Genomic DNA, 14,736 nt, shown 5'->3' with positions numbered 1-14,736 from the left:
GAGAGAGAGAGAGAGAGAGAGAGAGAGAGAGAGAGAGAGAGAGAGAGAGAGAGAGAGAGAGAGAGAGAGAGAGAGAGAGAGAAATATCAATAAAATATATATTAAAGTCTCCTATCCACACACACACACAATGAATTAATATCCACACATTATATCCACATCAATGATAAATCCACAAATATCCACACACACAATACTATTTAAAAATTACTAAATATGAATATCCACATTATATCCACACCAATGATAAATCCACAACATAAAAACTTTAAAATTCTATTTATGTTCCAGATTTATGTAAACGACATTCACAATGGGGTAAACAGTTATATTAATCTATTTGCTGATGATGCAAAGCCGCTAAGAGTTATCAAAACCAGGGAGGATGTTTTGCTGTTACAGGAAGATATAAACAAGATAAAAGAAATAAGGACAGGATTGGACCACTCAGAAAAGATGGTGTAGTAGTGGATCAAAATGAAGACATAGTAGAATTATTGAATGAACAATTTTCTTCAGTATTTACTAGGGAAAGAATAGGAAATCCTGTTACAAACAGTGCGACGAGTAGTTTAAGAGCTTTAGAAAATATTGATATAAAACCGGGAATTATTAGGAAATTCATTCTTGAACTACACGATAGGAAAGCTAGTGGTCCTGATGAGCTACATGCCAGAGTACTTAGGGAGGGTGTAGACAGTATTTCTGAAGCACTTAAGTTAATCTTTGAAAGATCACTTAGGTTTGCTGAGATACCTCAGGACTGGAAGTTAGCTAATGTTACTCCAATATTTAAAAAGGTAGGAAGGATGATGCGAATAATTATAGACCAATCAGTTTAACTAGTATAGTATGTAAGATACTAGAGAAAATCATTAAGGGTACTATTTGGGAGCATTTATGAGAATAGATTAATTAGAGATACCCAACATGGCTTTAGATCAGGGAGATCCTGTCTTACAAATTTGCTTGATATCTTAGAATATATTACCAAGGAGTTAGAAGATGGAAATAGCATAGATGTTATATATCTAGATTTTAGCAAGGCGTTTGATAAGGTACCGCATAGGAGGCTAGTGTACAAATTGAGACTACATGGGATAGGGGGTAGGTTAGTTGATTGGATTAGTGAATGGCTTTCTGATAGGAAACAGAGAGTAGTATTAAATGGGGCAATGTCTGAGTGGAAGGAAGTGGTTAGTGGGGTACCCCAAGGATCTTCTTTTCTTGGTGTACATTAACGATTTAGATATAGGAATTAGTAGCAAAGTACCAAAGTTTGCAGATGATACTAAGATAGCATGTGCAGTACAGGGTGAAAAAGACAATTACAGAATACAACGAGACCTGGACAGGCTGATAGCATGGGCAGACAGGTGGCAGATGGAGTTTAATTCTAAAAAGTGTCAACACAAACTTTAGCTATGAGATGGAGGGATGTTGGCTAGAGGCAGTAGAGGAAGGAAAGGATTTAGGAGTAGTGATAGACAGGACTATGATATTTTTAAAGCAATGTTTAGAAGCAAGAAATAGGGCAAATAGGATCCTGGGTTTTATAAATAGAAATGTTAGTTATAAAAGTAAGGAAGTGGTGCATAGCTTATATAATTCCTATGTTAGGCCCCATTTAGAGCATTGCATACAGTCCTGGTCACCCCATTATAGGCAGGATATCAACATGTTAGAAGCAGTTCAGAGAAGAGCAACTAGGATGATACCAGCATTAAAGCGCCTGGAGTATAGAGATAGATTAAAGGAATTAAACATGTTTTCATTTGAGAGGAGATGTATAAGAGGGGATATGATAGTTATTTAAAATGTTCTCAGATACAAACTACATAGATGTGAGATCTTTCTTTACCTTAGAGGAGGGAAATAGGACTAGAAATCATGGCAGGAAGATTAGAAAGCAAGGCTGTAGGTTAGATAGAAGAAAATATTTCTTTAGTCATAGGGTGGTAGACTTCTGGAATGCACTGCCAGAGACGGTTGTAAATAGCACTAGTTTGACAATGTTTAAAAACAGATTAGATAAGCACTTAAATTTCTTAGATTTATAATTATGTATAGCGCTGCATGATAGTTTTTATAAGAAATTTACTATAGTTAAACAAGACATGATCCCCATGTATGGGGATCACAGATTGTAAAGGATTTCGCTGTAGGACTCAGCCCTGTTAATGGGCCAAATATTTAGAATTGGTATATAATGTATTGTGTACTTGTAAGTGTATCTTTAAGTACTGATGACGAGGTCGCTGTGCGACTAAAACAGGATAACCTAGATGAGCCCTGGTGGCCCTTGGTTATCCTATTATTTATGTTATGTTATGTTATGTTAAGATCTAGGAATGGAGCTGGAAGTGGAAATTGGAGTTTAATGCCAAGAAATGTCACGTAATGGAACTAAGAAAGAGTAAGAGAAGACCGGTATGGAACTACCTCATGGATAAGGAACAAATAATGAAGACTAAAGAGGAAAAAGATCTGGGAGTGATTATACAGGGAAATCTGAACCCAAAAAACACATAGGCAAGATATTTGGATTATCATGTAAAATGTTGACAAATATATGAATGACACTTCAATTCATGGACAAAGATATGATGAAAAAAATCATCACAAGCATGATACGCCCAAGGCTGGAATATGCAGCTGTGGTGTGGTCTCCACGAGTTCTGAAAAGGATATAAGAAGATTAGAACGGATGCAGAAGATTGCTAAAAAGATGGTGCCAGAACTAAAGGACCTAATATACAAAGAATGGCTGAAGGAAATGTGACTGCCAACCTTACAAGATAGAAGAGAATGAGGGGACCTAATAACAATGTACAAGATAGTCAATGGCATTGAACAAAATAGACAAGGAAGACCTGGTGCTGGTGACTGACAGAAGATGGAAGGACAAGAGGACATGTAAACAAGATCAGGATGAGGCAGTGTGTCAAGGATATTGGAAAATAGTTTTCCTCATAGAACGGTGGAAAAGTGGAATGCATTGAGCGGTGAAGTTGTTACACCACATAATGTGCATAACTTGAAGGAAAAAATTGGAGACATGGAGACAGGACGCTACGAGGCCCGCTCCAACCCTGTACAATACTACTAGGTAAACACACATATGCACACATACACACACCTTCTTAGGATGTGCAATAATAGTAACAAGGCAACAGGTCTGAGTGGCAAAATTGCCACAGCCTTGTCTTGCTCCCACCAACGGTCCGAGGCTGTCCCAGTGTGTCCCGTCCCAAGCATGAACTGCAGGTTGTGTGTGATGGCGTGCTGGGGAGAAACATTAAAAAAAACACCAAAACACAGGAACAATGAATGAAAAACATACGGAAACATTAAAAAAACATTGAAACACACGAATAATGTAAAAAAAAACAGAAAAACATTAAAAACTTCAAAACACAAGATTTAAATCTGTGGGAGAGAGAGAAAAAGTGGTTATGGGGTGTTAGATTAGGTTACCTTGAAAACGAGTGTGTTTTGGGAATGTTTTGGTGTGTTTTGGGGTGTTTTGAGTGTGTTCTGTGGTGTTTTTGGTGTGCTTAGAGTGTGCTTGTTTTGGTGTGTTTTGGGGTGCTTTTGGTGTGCTCAGAGTGTGCTTTAGGAGGTTTTGGTGTGTTTTGAGGTCTTCTGGGGTGTTTTTGGTGTGCTTAGAGTGTGTTTTGGTGTGTTTCAACACGCAAATGAGAGACACATCTAAATATCACCCAAACACTTTCAAACACCACCATACACACCCTAAACACACCCAAAGCACACTCAAATCCCCAAACAACACTCCTAAACACTCAAAACACACACCCAAATATTTCCAAACCACCCAAAACACTCAACCACCACAAAAACACAGCCAAACCCCACAAAAACACACCCTAAACATCCCAGATATGCCCCAAAAACACACCCAAACCCCACAAAAACACACTCTTTCACCCCAAACACCCCAGAAACACAGCCAAACCCCTCCAGTTTTTAAAAGATGTTTAATGATTTATTGACAGAGTATCAATAGCACAAAAACTCTTACAAAAGAGAGAGAGAGAGAGAGAGAGAGAGAGAGAGAGAGAGAGAGAGAGAGAGAGAGAGAGAGAGAGAGTCTTGGGTGGTAGGTTAGCTTAAAATACATTAGCATCATAACACACCCTGAAACACACAAACAAACACACCCAAAACTGCACCCAAACACTTGTAATATCCAAAAACACATTCAAATGCATCAAAAACACATGAAACACTCAAAACACACCCAAACACACTCAAACACACCTGAATATACCCAAACATACCAAAACACATCTAAACACACTCAAAACACATCCAAAACACCTCAAAACACACCCCAAATGCACCCAAGAACCCCAAAACACACTAAACACACTCAAAACACCTCAAAACACACCCAAACAGACCCAAAACACACCCAAATGCATCCAAACACACCCAAACACAATCACACGCATATCTTCCTTATGTGTGAGTCTGTAATACACTTTGTCCTTGATCTGGGAGAAGGTGGTGATGGCGGTGGACAAAACGGGTGTGGTGTTTTTCAAGGCTCCGTCCTTGACTTCAAATAAATCAGCGTGTCGTTTTCTGCGGACCTGCAAATGTTTGGTTAGGTTAGATTAGGTTAGTTAAAAATTAATCAATAAATAAATAAAATGACAAAGTTAGGTTAGACTGAGAGAAGAATATGACATTCAAACAACAAGATCGCATAGTAAAAAGCTCAGGAAGGGAAGATGTCTGAGAGATGTTAAAAAATAGAGTTTCCCGCAAAGGTACAAACAAGATCTAGGAGTGGAGCAACAAGTGGAAATTGGAGTTTAATGTCATATAATGGAACTAGGAAAGAGTAAGAGAAGACCGGTATGGAACTATTTGATGGGAGAGCAAAAAATAATGAAGACTAAAGAGGAAAAAGATCTGGGAGTGATTATACAAGAAAATCTGAACCCTTAAAAACACATAAGTAAGATATTTGGATTATCATATCAATACAACAAGGTAAATACTTCAAAGACAACCAATACCTTACAATATCCTCAAAAATTCAAGTCATAAATTCTATAACTTTGTTTTGAATGTAATTTTTTTTAGCAGCCAGGGAGTGAGAGGGAGTGGTTATGGGGTGCTACATTAGGTTAGGTTGGGAAAAAGGCTGAGATTGTTGAAAAATAAGGAAAAAAAAGAAAAAAATCAAGTCACACCAGCTGCTAGTGTTTGAACATGCGGATGAGGCAAACATCCAAACATCACCTAAACACATCCAAAGCACACTCAAAACCCCCCAAAAACATCCCTAAACTCACTCATCACATGGAGGGTTGACGGCAAGGCTGAACTGCCTGGCCGCACCGGAGGCCCACCTCAGCTGCGTCCATCATACCATGAAATTATACAAGAGTAACAAAAGTAAGTGAGGACATTAACTCAAAACACACTCAAAACACTACGCAACACTTCAAAATATTAATAAATAAACCCATAACTAAACTAGAAACACTAGAAACACACACAGACCACTTAAAAACACTCAGCACACACCAAAATCATACCCACACACTCCACACACACGCACAGACCACTTAAAACACTCAGCACACACCAAAATCATACCCACACAGTCCACACACACGCACAGACCACTTAAAACACTCAGCACACACCAAAATCATCCCCACACACGCACAGACCACTTAAAACCCTTAAAACTAACCTAAAACACACTCAATACACCATGCAACACCTCAAAATTACTCTAACCGCACTCAGAACACACCCATATATTCAAACACCCCTCTACACCACACTCAAGATATGTAAAATATACCTAAACACATCTAACACACACTGAAAACACACAAAATACACCCAAAACGCCCTGCAACACTACCAAACACACTCAAAATACTTCAGATTTAACCCCAAAACACCAAAATGCGTTATAAAGAACGGTAACATTAAAAAGGGGACTTACCTAAATATTGTGGCTTGGCTCCTCCTCTTCTTCCACTTCCATTTTCCTTTCTTCTTCGTCCTCTTTCTTTTTTGTTTCTTCTACTGCTCCCATCTACACGCCTGAGCCTAGAAACACATCAAAACACTTAGAAAACACGAGATATTAGGCAAAATATTGAGGAAGTGGAGGGAGGGTACCTCTTGTGGCTTGCCTGCTCCTCCACTTATTCCTCCCTTTCTGCTTCCTTCCTCCTCACCCTCCTTTATTTATCCTTGCTTCTTCCTTCTGCTACTAATATCTACACACCTGAGCCAAGAAACACATGAAAACACGTAGAGATCACTAGATATTAGGCAAAATATCGACGAACTGGGCGGTAGGGAGGGAGGGACCCGGGCCTGGGCCTGGGCTGTGACGTCATCAAGAGCGCGGAAACACTGGTGACTCGTCTGAATTACGTAAATAATTTTAAAAATGACTTCAAGAAAAAACGAAGCCAAGGCCGAATGCTTACTTTTTTATGACTTGATAGATACTTTAATTAATATCCAAAACATCAAAACATCTCCTGCTTAACTAGTTTTAAAGAACTGTCTAGATTAGGTATATAAAATGTATATAAACATTTCCGCTTACAACGTTGCCAAAACGTCCAGCCATTTCGACTTTATATTTCTTTCGAAAAATATTAGACAATATAAACTCTCTTCTCAGGCATCCAACACTGACCTAGAACCAGAAGTGAACGAGTGAAAGAGCATACATGTAAAACAAAACCATTACACTCTAAACTCATTAAAAACTCTTGTAAAGTCCACCTATTTTCACTTGGCAAGTATTCTAACACATTCTACAGAGTCTGAGCTTTCTTTTAAGGCATTCTACAACGAGTTTGACCGTCAAACAGAAACGTAAACAAATAAAATCGAAAAAAATAAAACATACTTTAAACGGGACAAAACACCACTTCAAAGTCCACATATTTCACTCAATGGATTGATTTCACGCTTAAAAAAGTACAGACGATTCTTTGATCAAATATAGGCCCAGTACACCTCAAAATAAAAAAATTGAAATCGGGAGTTGGAAAATTTGGACGGTTTTGGCAGCTCCTATTTAAGCTATAAAACACCACTAAACGCCACATATTTACCGAACACAGGCGCGGAACACACTTCAAACACAACGAAATATTTAGAGAAACCATAAAAACACATCATGGAAGCGTAATATTATTTTTAGAGAATATATAAAAAAAAGTATTGGAACCCGCAGGTTGCCACTGGGGGGACAGGGGTGGTGGTCGGGGGCGGGGCGGGGCGGGGCCGGGCGGGAGGTAACATCCGGGAACACTGCAGCGCTGGCTCCATAATCCTTATGTTGCATTTATTATCTCACCACAACCAAATTAAGCCTTATCGGGCAAACTTGGCCAGGAAACATGCAATGGCACAATAGTAGTGGTTCCATTCTGACACATGTTTGGCTTACGGTGAGTCAAAGAAGCAAATAATAGCTGGTAATACTGACAACTGCTGCTTATATATACCCATCACCTTTTCAACATTTGGGCACTGTTTTCACTCTCGGATGCAAAGAAAACCTACAAATAAGAGAGTGGCCTTAGAAATACCTGAAATAAATGATGGTGAGGCGTTGTGGAGAGTCGTGGTGAAGAGTTATTGCTCTCTTGTCTCGCCGCTGGTGCTGTCGGGAATGTCATCACTTCACTTTGTGTGTGTAGGTGTATATGGGCATGTTGTGGGGTGTTTATGGGGTGTATAAGCAACACCACACGGCCATCACCACTATTTGTTGACATGAGCAGACGTGCACTCGGCCCACCACACTTCTTTCTCTCCTTACACACTAATCCCTTATCAACACCACTGCCACACCTTACACACCTGTTCCTTGGTGCATTAATAACCTCTACACCTCTGTCACGGCACTGTCACCTCTATACAGGCTGGAAATACAACGGCACTCCAGTGAGCTCACCCCTGTGTCTTGGCGGGAGGTACCGACGCCATCAGCTGTGGCTCTAAAGGAATTCACTCTCTTCTCCTTGCCCGCTACAAATTCCAATACTATGTCCTTGTATGTGTTAAATTCTAAGTATTTGAAAGTTATCTGGGAATTATGTGTGGAATACTCAATGCTTTTATGGTTTTAATTTATTTGAAGATACAAGTAGCCGTGGGGAAGAAGCTTCAAAATGTCGACATTACCAAACTCAACATTAACAACACACAATATATAAACCTAATAAAAATACACAAATAGATACAAAAAAAAATACGAAACAACAAAATCAACACATAATCATAAAAAAAACATGATAAACAGTGGGAGATGAGTGACAAAATATCGACATTACAAATCACTACATTTCTTCTTCCTCAGCTTATATCCCATCTTCATATGGGATCGCTGTTCCTCACTAGTCTCTTCCAGATATTCTTTTTCAGCCACCTGATTTTGTAGCAGTCCTTTTTCACTCATATTTTCTCTCAGCTTGTTCTTCCATCTCAGCTTCGGTGTACCTCTTCTTCCCTCCACATCCATAGTCATTCCTCTTCTTCGTACATAGTTTTCATCTGTTCTCATTACATACCCATACCAATTTAACCTTCTTTCTTGCATCTTTGAACTTATCTCTGCAACTTTCACTGTGCCTCTTATCAACTCGTTCTGGATCTTATCTTTTCTTGTTACACCGCACATCCATCTTAACATTCTCATTTCTGCTACATCAACCTTCTTTTCATGTACCTTCTTCATAGCCTAAGTTTCACTTCCATACATCATTGCTGCTTTGTAAACTTTACCTTTCAGTCTTGCACTTAATTTTCTGTCACATAGACATTTTTCGCCAGGAATTCCATCCACACTGAATCCGATGGTTTATTTCTACATCTAGTTCACCGTCCATAGTTACATGCGATCGAAGATATCGGAAGGCAGTAACTCTTTTAATGGCTTCCCCATCTATACTCATATCATCTCCACCATCTACCGCATTAAAGGGTAGGTACTCGGTCTTGCTTCTACTAATCTTCAAACCTCTATCCTCTAGTGCACCTTTCCATCTCGAAAGTTCCCCGCAGATCACCTTTTGTCTCACTCACGAGTCACCAGGGCCCCTCACCAAAGCGAGTATTATCCCTTGAGTGGGGACGAGGTGTAACAGTGGCGAGCTGCTCATTGTCGTCTGGTAACGCCATAAGTAATAAATAGGATCAGAGGCGAGGGATGACAATGGAATAAGAGTAGTGGTAAAAATACGATTGGTTTGACCTAGCTTGTAGTCGCCAGTCGTGGTGCCTCACACTGTGATGTGAGGCTGCTGGCGATAGAGGATGCTAAGTAATAAGAGAATAGTTAATTATCATAACTTGTAGTATTAAGGACATATAACAGTAAGTAACAGTAGTGAAGATGTACGGAGGTTAACTTAGATGCAGAGAGGTAGTGAGAGGGTTGTTTATGTGCAAAGACTGATGACGCTGCGCGTAGGATAGATAAGGACACAGAGGATCGCTGCTGATTCTGCAGGGGATGAAGAAATAGGTCGCATGTGGTGTGCCCCAGCTGCCTCTGAAGGAGGCAGATTCTGTCTGGTCGTCAGTGAGAGAGGAGTTGCACTCCGCCCTCTGATTCTCCATACATCTTATTCTGTCCAACGCCGACCCTCATTGTCGTAAGTGTTATGTTGTAGTTCATTTGCCATTTGCTACTCAGCTGAGAATTATTGTTAAGTTCATTGCTATTACACTGTGAGTTACAATACACGTATGGTTGCCTTCGTGTCATTGTTCATGATTCATGTTACTTATCACTGTGTCAGTGATTATGTATAAGTAGGGCATTAAGAATTATCTGGTACATTATGATGTTTATATCGGTTATCCTTACGTTGCCTGTATGTTGTATTAAGTAATCAATTATTATTATGATGGCTACATGTCTTATTTTGCATGTTTTTGTTTACATTTCAATATTCCTCATACTGGTGTCAATTTGATTGTCATGCAGGTTAACCGCATTAAAGCGACTAAACGACTGGGTTGTTTTGTCATCCTGAACACTACATTCGCCCAGCGGCGATTACATAGCTGCATAAGAGAGAGAGAGAGAGAGAGAGAGAGAGAGAGAGAGAGAGAGAGATTGATACATTTATTGTTGAACTAATAAACATACAAGGACATAGTATTGGAATTTGTAGCGGGCAAGGAGAAGAGAGTGAATTCCTTTAGAGCCACAGCTGATGGCGTCGGTACCTCCCGCCAAGACACAGGGGTGAGCTCACTGGAGTGCCGTTGTATTTCCAGCCTGTATAGAGGTGACAGTGCCGTGACAGAGGTGTAGAGGTTATTAATGCACCAAGGAACAGGTGTGTAAGGTGTGGCAGTGGTGTTGATAAGGGATTAGTGTGTAAGGAGAGAAAGAAGTGTGGTGGGCCGAGTGCACGTCTGCTCATGTCAACAAATAGTGGTGATGGCCGTGTGGTGTTGCTTATACACCCCATAAACACCCCGCAACACATCCACAACATGCCCATATACACCTACACACACAAAGTGAAGTGATGACATTCCCGACAGCACCAGCGGCGAGACAAGAGAGCAATAACTCTTCACCACGACTCTCCACAACGCCTCACCATCATTTATTTCAGGTATTTCTAAGGCCACTCTCTTATTTGTAGGTTTTCTTTGCATCCGAGAGTGAAAACAGTGCCCAAATGTTGAAAAGGTGATGGGTATATATAAGCAGCAGTTGTCAGTATTACCAGCTATTATTTGCTTCTTTGACTCACCGTAAGCCAAACATGTGTCAGAATGGAACCACTACTATTGTGCCATTGCATGTTTCCTGGCCAAGTTTGCCCGATAAGGCTTAATTTGGTTGTGGTGAGATAATAAATGCAACATAAGGATTATGGAGCCAGCGCTGCAGTGTTCCCGGATGTTACCGCCCGGCCCCGCCCGCCCGCCCCCGACCACCACCCCTGTCCCCCAGTGGCAACCTGCGGGTTCCAATACTTTTTATATATTCTCTAAAAATAATATTACGCTTCCATGATGTGTTTTTATGGTTTCTCTAAATATTTCGTTGTGTTTGAAGTGTGTTCCGCGCCTGTGTTCGGTAAATATGTGGCGTTTAGTGGTGTTTTATAGCTTAAATAGGAGCTGCCAAAACCGTCCAAATTTTCCAACTCCCGATTTCAATTTTTTTATTTTGAGGTGTACTGGGCCTATATTTGATCAAAGAATCGTCTGTACTTTTTTAAGCGTGAAATCAATCCATTGAGTGAAATATGTGGACTTTGAAGTGGTGTTTTGTCCCGTTTAAAGTATGTTTTATTTTTTTCGATTTTATTTGTTTACGTTTCTGTTTGACGGTCAAACTCGTTGTAGAATGCCTTAAAAGAAAGCTCAGACTCTGTAGAATGTGTTAGAATACTTGCCAAGTGAAAATAGGTGGACTTTACAAGAGTTTTTAATGAGTTTAGAGTGTAATGGTTTTGTTTTACATGTATGCTCTTTCACTCGTTCACTTCTGGTTCTAGGTCAGTGTTGGATGCCTGAGAAGAGAGTTTATATTGTCTAATATTTTTCGAAAGAAATATAAAGTCGAAATGGCTGGACGTTTTGGCAACGTTGTAAGCGGAAATGTTTATATACATTTTATATACCTAATCTAGACAGTTCTTTAAAACTAGTTAAGCAGGAGATGTTTTGATGTTTTGGATATTAATTAAAGTATCTATCAAGTCATAAAAAAGTAAGCATTCGGCCTTGGCTTCGTTTTTTCTTGAAGTCATTTTTAAAATTATTTACGTAATTCAGACGAGTCACCAGTGTTTCCGCGCTCTTGATGACGTCACAGCCCAGGCCCAGGCCCGGGTCCCTCCTCCCTACCGCCCAGTTCGTCGATATTTTGCCTAATATCTAGTGATCTCTACGTGTTTTCATGTGTTTCTTGGCTCAGGTGTGTAGATATTAGTAGCAGAAGGAAGAAGCAAGGATAAATAAAGGAGGGTGAGGAGGAAGGAAGCAGAAAGGGAGGAATAAGTGGAGGAGCAGGCAAGCCACAAGAGGTACCCTCCCTCCACTTCCTCAATATTTTGCCTAATATCTCGTGTTTTCTAAGTGTTTTGATGTGTTTCTAGGCTCAGGCGTGTAGATGGGAGCAGTAGAAGAAACAAAAAAGAAAGAGGACGAAGAAGAAAGGAAAATGGAAGTGGAAGAAGAGGAGGAGCCAAGCCACAATATTTAGGTAAGTCCCCTTTTTAATGTTACCGTTCTTTATAACGCATTTTGGTGTTTTGGGGTTAAATCTGAAGTATTTTGAGTGTGTTTGGTAGTGTTGCAGGGCGTTTTGGGTGTATTTTGTGTGTTTTCAGTGTGTGTTAGATGTGTTTAGGTATATTTTACATATCTTGAGTGTGGTGTAGAGGGTGTTTGAATATATGGGTGTGTTCTGAGTGTTAGAGTAATTTTGAGGTGTTGCATGGTGTATTGAGTGTGTTTTAGGTTAGTTTTAAGGGTTTTAAGTGGTCTGTGCGTGTGTGGGGATGATTTTGGTGTGTGCTGAGTGTTTTAAGTGGTCTGTGCGTGTGTGTGGACTGTGTGGGTATGATTTTGGTGTGTGCTGAGTGTTTTAAGTGTGTGGAGTGTGTGGGTATGATTTTGGTGTGTGCTGAGTGTTTTTAAGTGGTCTGTGTGTGTGTGTGTGTGTGTGTGGGTATGCTTTTGGTGTGTGCTGGGTGTTTGAATGATCTTTTTGTGTGGAGTGTGTGGGGATGATTTGTGTGTGTGGGTATTTTAAGTGGTCTGTGTGTGTGTGTGGAGTGTGTGGGTGTGATGTGTTGGTATGTGCTGAGTGTTTTAAGTGGTCTGTGTGTGTGTGTGGAGTGTGTGTGGGGTGATTTTGGTGTGTGCTGGATGTGTTTGTAAGTGGTGTGTGTGTGTGTTCTAGTGTTTCTAGTTTAGTTATGGGTTTATTTATTAATATTTTGAAGTGTTGCGTAGTGTTTTGAGTGTGTTTTGAGTTAATGTCCTCACTTACTTTTGTTACTCTTGTATAATTTCATGGTATGATGGACGCAGCTGAGGTGGGCCTCCGGTGCGGCCAGGCAGTTCAGCCTTGCCGTCAACCCTCCATGTGATGAGTGAGTTTAGGGATGTTTTTGGGGGGTTTTGAGTGTGCTTTGGATGTGTTTAGGTGATGTTTGGATGTTTGCCTCATCCGCATGTTCAAACACTAGCAGCTGGTGTGACTTGATTTTTTATTTTTTTCCTTACTTTTCAACAATCTCAGTCTTTTTCCCAACCTAACCTAATGTAGCACCCCATAACCACTCCCTCTCACTCCTGGCTGCTAAAAATTAGATTCAAAACAAAGTTATAGAATTTATGACTTGAATTTTTGAGGATATTGTAAGGTATTGGTTGTCTTTGAAGTATTTACCTTGTTGTATTGATATGATAATCCAAATATCTTACTTATGTGTTTTTAAGGGTTCAGATTTTCCTGTATAATCACTCCCAGATCTTTTTCCTCTTTAGTCTTCATTATTTTTTGCTCTCCCATCAAATAGTTCCATACCGGTCTTCTCTTACTCTTTCCTAGTTCCATTACATGACATTAAACTCCAATTTCCACTTGTTGCTCCACTCCTAGATCTTGTTTGTACCTTTTGGAAACTCTATTTTTTAACATCTCTCAGACATCTTCCCTTCCTGAGCTTTTTACTATGCGATCTTGTTGTTTGAATGTCATATTCTTCTCTCAGTCTAACCTAACTTTGTCATTTTATTTATTTATTGATTAATTTTTAACTAACCTAATCTAACCTAACCAAACATTTGCAGGTCCGCAGAAAACGACACGCTGATTTATTTGAAGTCAAGGACGGAGCCTTGAAAAACACCACACCCGTTTTGTCCACCGCCATCACCACCTTCTCCCAGATCAAGGACAAAGTGTATTACAGACTCACACATAAGGAAGATATGCGTGTGATTGTGTTTGGGTGTGTTTGGATGCATTTGGGTGTGTTTTGGGTCTGTTTGGGTGTGTTTTGAGGTGTTTTGAGTGTGTTTGGTGTGTTTTGGGGTTCTTGGGTGCATTTGGGGTGTTTTGAGGTGTTTTGGATGTGTTTTGAGTGTGTTTAGATGTGTTTTGGTATGTTTGGGTATATTCAGGTGTGTTTGGGTGTGTTTTGAGTGTTTCATGTGTTTTTGATGCATTTGAATGTGTTTTTGGATATTACAAGTGTTTGGGTGCAGTTTTGGGTGTGTTTGTTTGTGTGTTTCAGGGTGTGTTATGATGCTAATGTATTTTAAGCTAACCTACCACCCAAGACTCTCTCTCTCTCTCTCTCTCTCTCTCTCTCTCTCTCTCTCTCTCTCTCTCTCTCTCTCTCTCTCTCTCTCTCTCTCTCTCTCTCTCTCTCTCTCTCTCTCTCTCTCTCTCTCTCTCATTCCAGCTTTATATATTAATTACTCAGGAAATTATTATTATTACCATTATTATCATCAATTATTTATATTTTCTGTTATTCTCTCATTTATTTATTTATTTCATTTATTTATTTGAGTTTTAGTACTTAAGTTTCGCCGCCTGTCTGTATGTCTTGTTATGGCTTTCAATACAGAGATATATTTTTCAGTACATATTTGGGACTATTTATTTATTCCTGTGTGTGTGGGGGGGGGACACTCTCTCTCTCTCTCTCTCTCTCTCTC

At 39.8% G+C, this 14,736-nt stretch overlaps 2 long non-coding RNA genes across 3 annotated transcripts; one reads left to right on the top strand and one right to left on the bottom strand.

The window, feature by feature from the left end:
* Positions 1-2,618: 2,618 nt before the first annotated feature.
* Positions 2,619-6,102, bottom strand: LOC123502900. 2 transcript variants are annotated; one of them, XR_006674260.1, is made up of 4 exons: positions 5,328-5,553; positions 4,456-4,616; positions 3,140-3,285; positions 2,619-2,678 (listed from the first exon to the last, which is right to left on the bottom strand). It is a non-coding gene; the product is annotated as an uncharacterized LOC123502900 (long non-coding RNA). The 2 variants fall into 2 exon arrangements; XR_006674261.1 differs by lacking the exons at positions 2,619-2,678; positions 3,140-3,285 and adding an exon at positions 5,996-6,102 and having other exon boundaries at positions 4,372-4,616; positions 5,328-5,389.
* Positions 6,103-12,155: 6,053 nt separating this feature from the next.
* On the top strand, positions 12,156-14,135 carry LOC123502901. Its single transcript, XR_006674262.1, has 3 exons — positions 12,156-12,262; positions 13,096-13,157; positions 13,861-14,135. It is a non-coding gene; the product is annotated as an uncharacterized LOC123502901 (long non-coding RNA).
* The last annotated feature ends 601 nt before the right edge of the window (positions 14,136-14,736 follow it).

Source organism: Portunus trituberculatus, chromosome 12 (genome assembly GCF_017591435.1).
Source record: "Portunus trituberculatus isolate SZX2019 chromosome 12, ASM1759143v1, whole genome shotgun sequence".
In the NCBI taxonomy this organism is placed as follows: domain Eukaryota; kingdom Metazoa; phylum Arthropoda; class Malacostraca; order Decapoda; family Portunidae; genus Portunus; species Portunus trituberculatus.
Note: the sequence above shows the minus strand (reverse complement) of the source record. Positions and strands in the feature narration are given on the sequence as shown.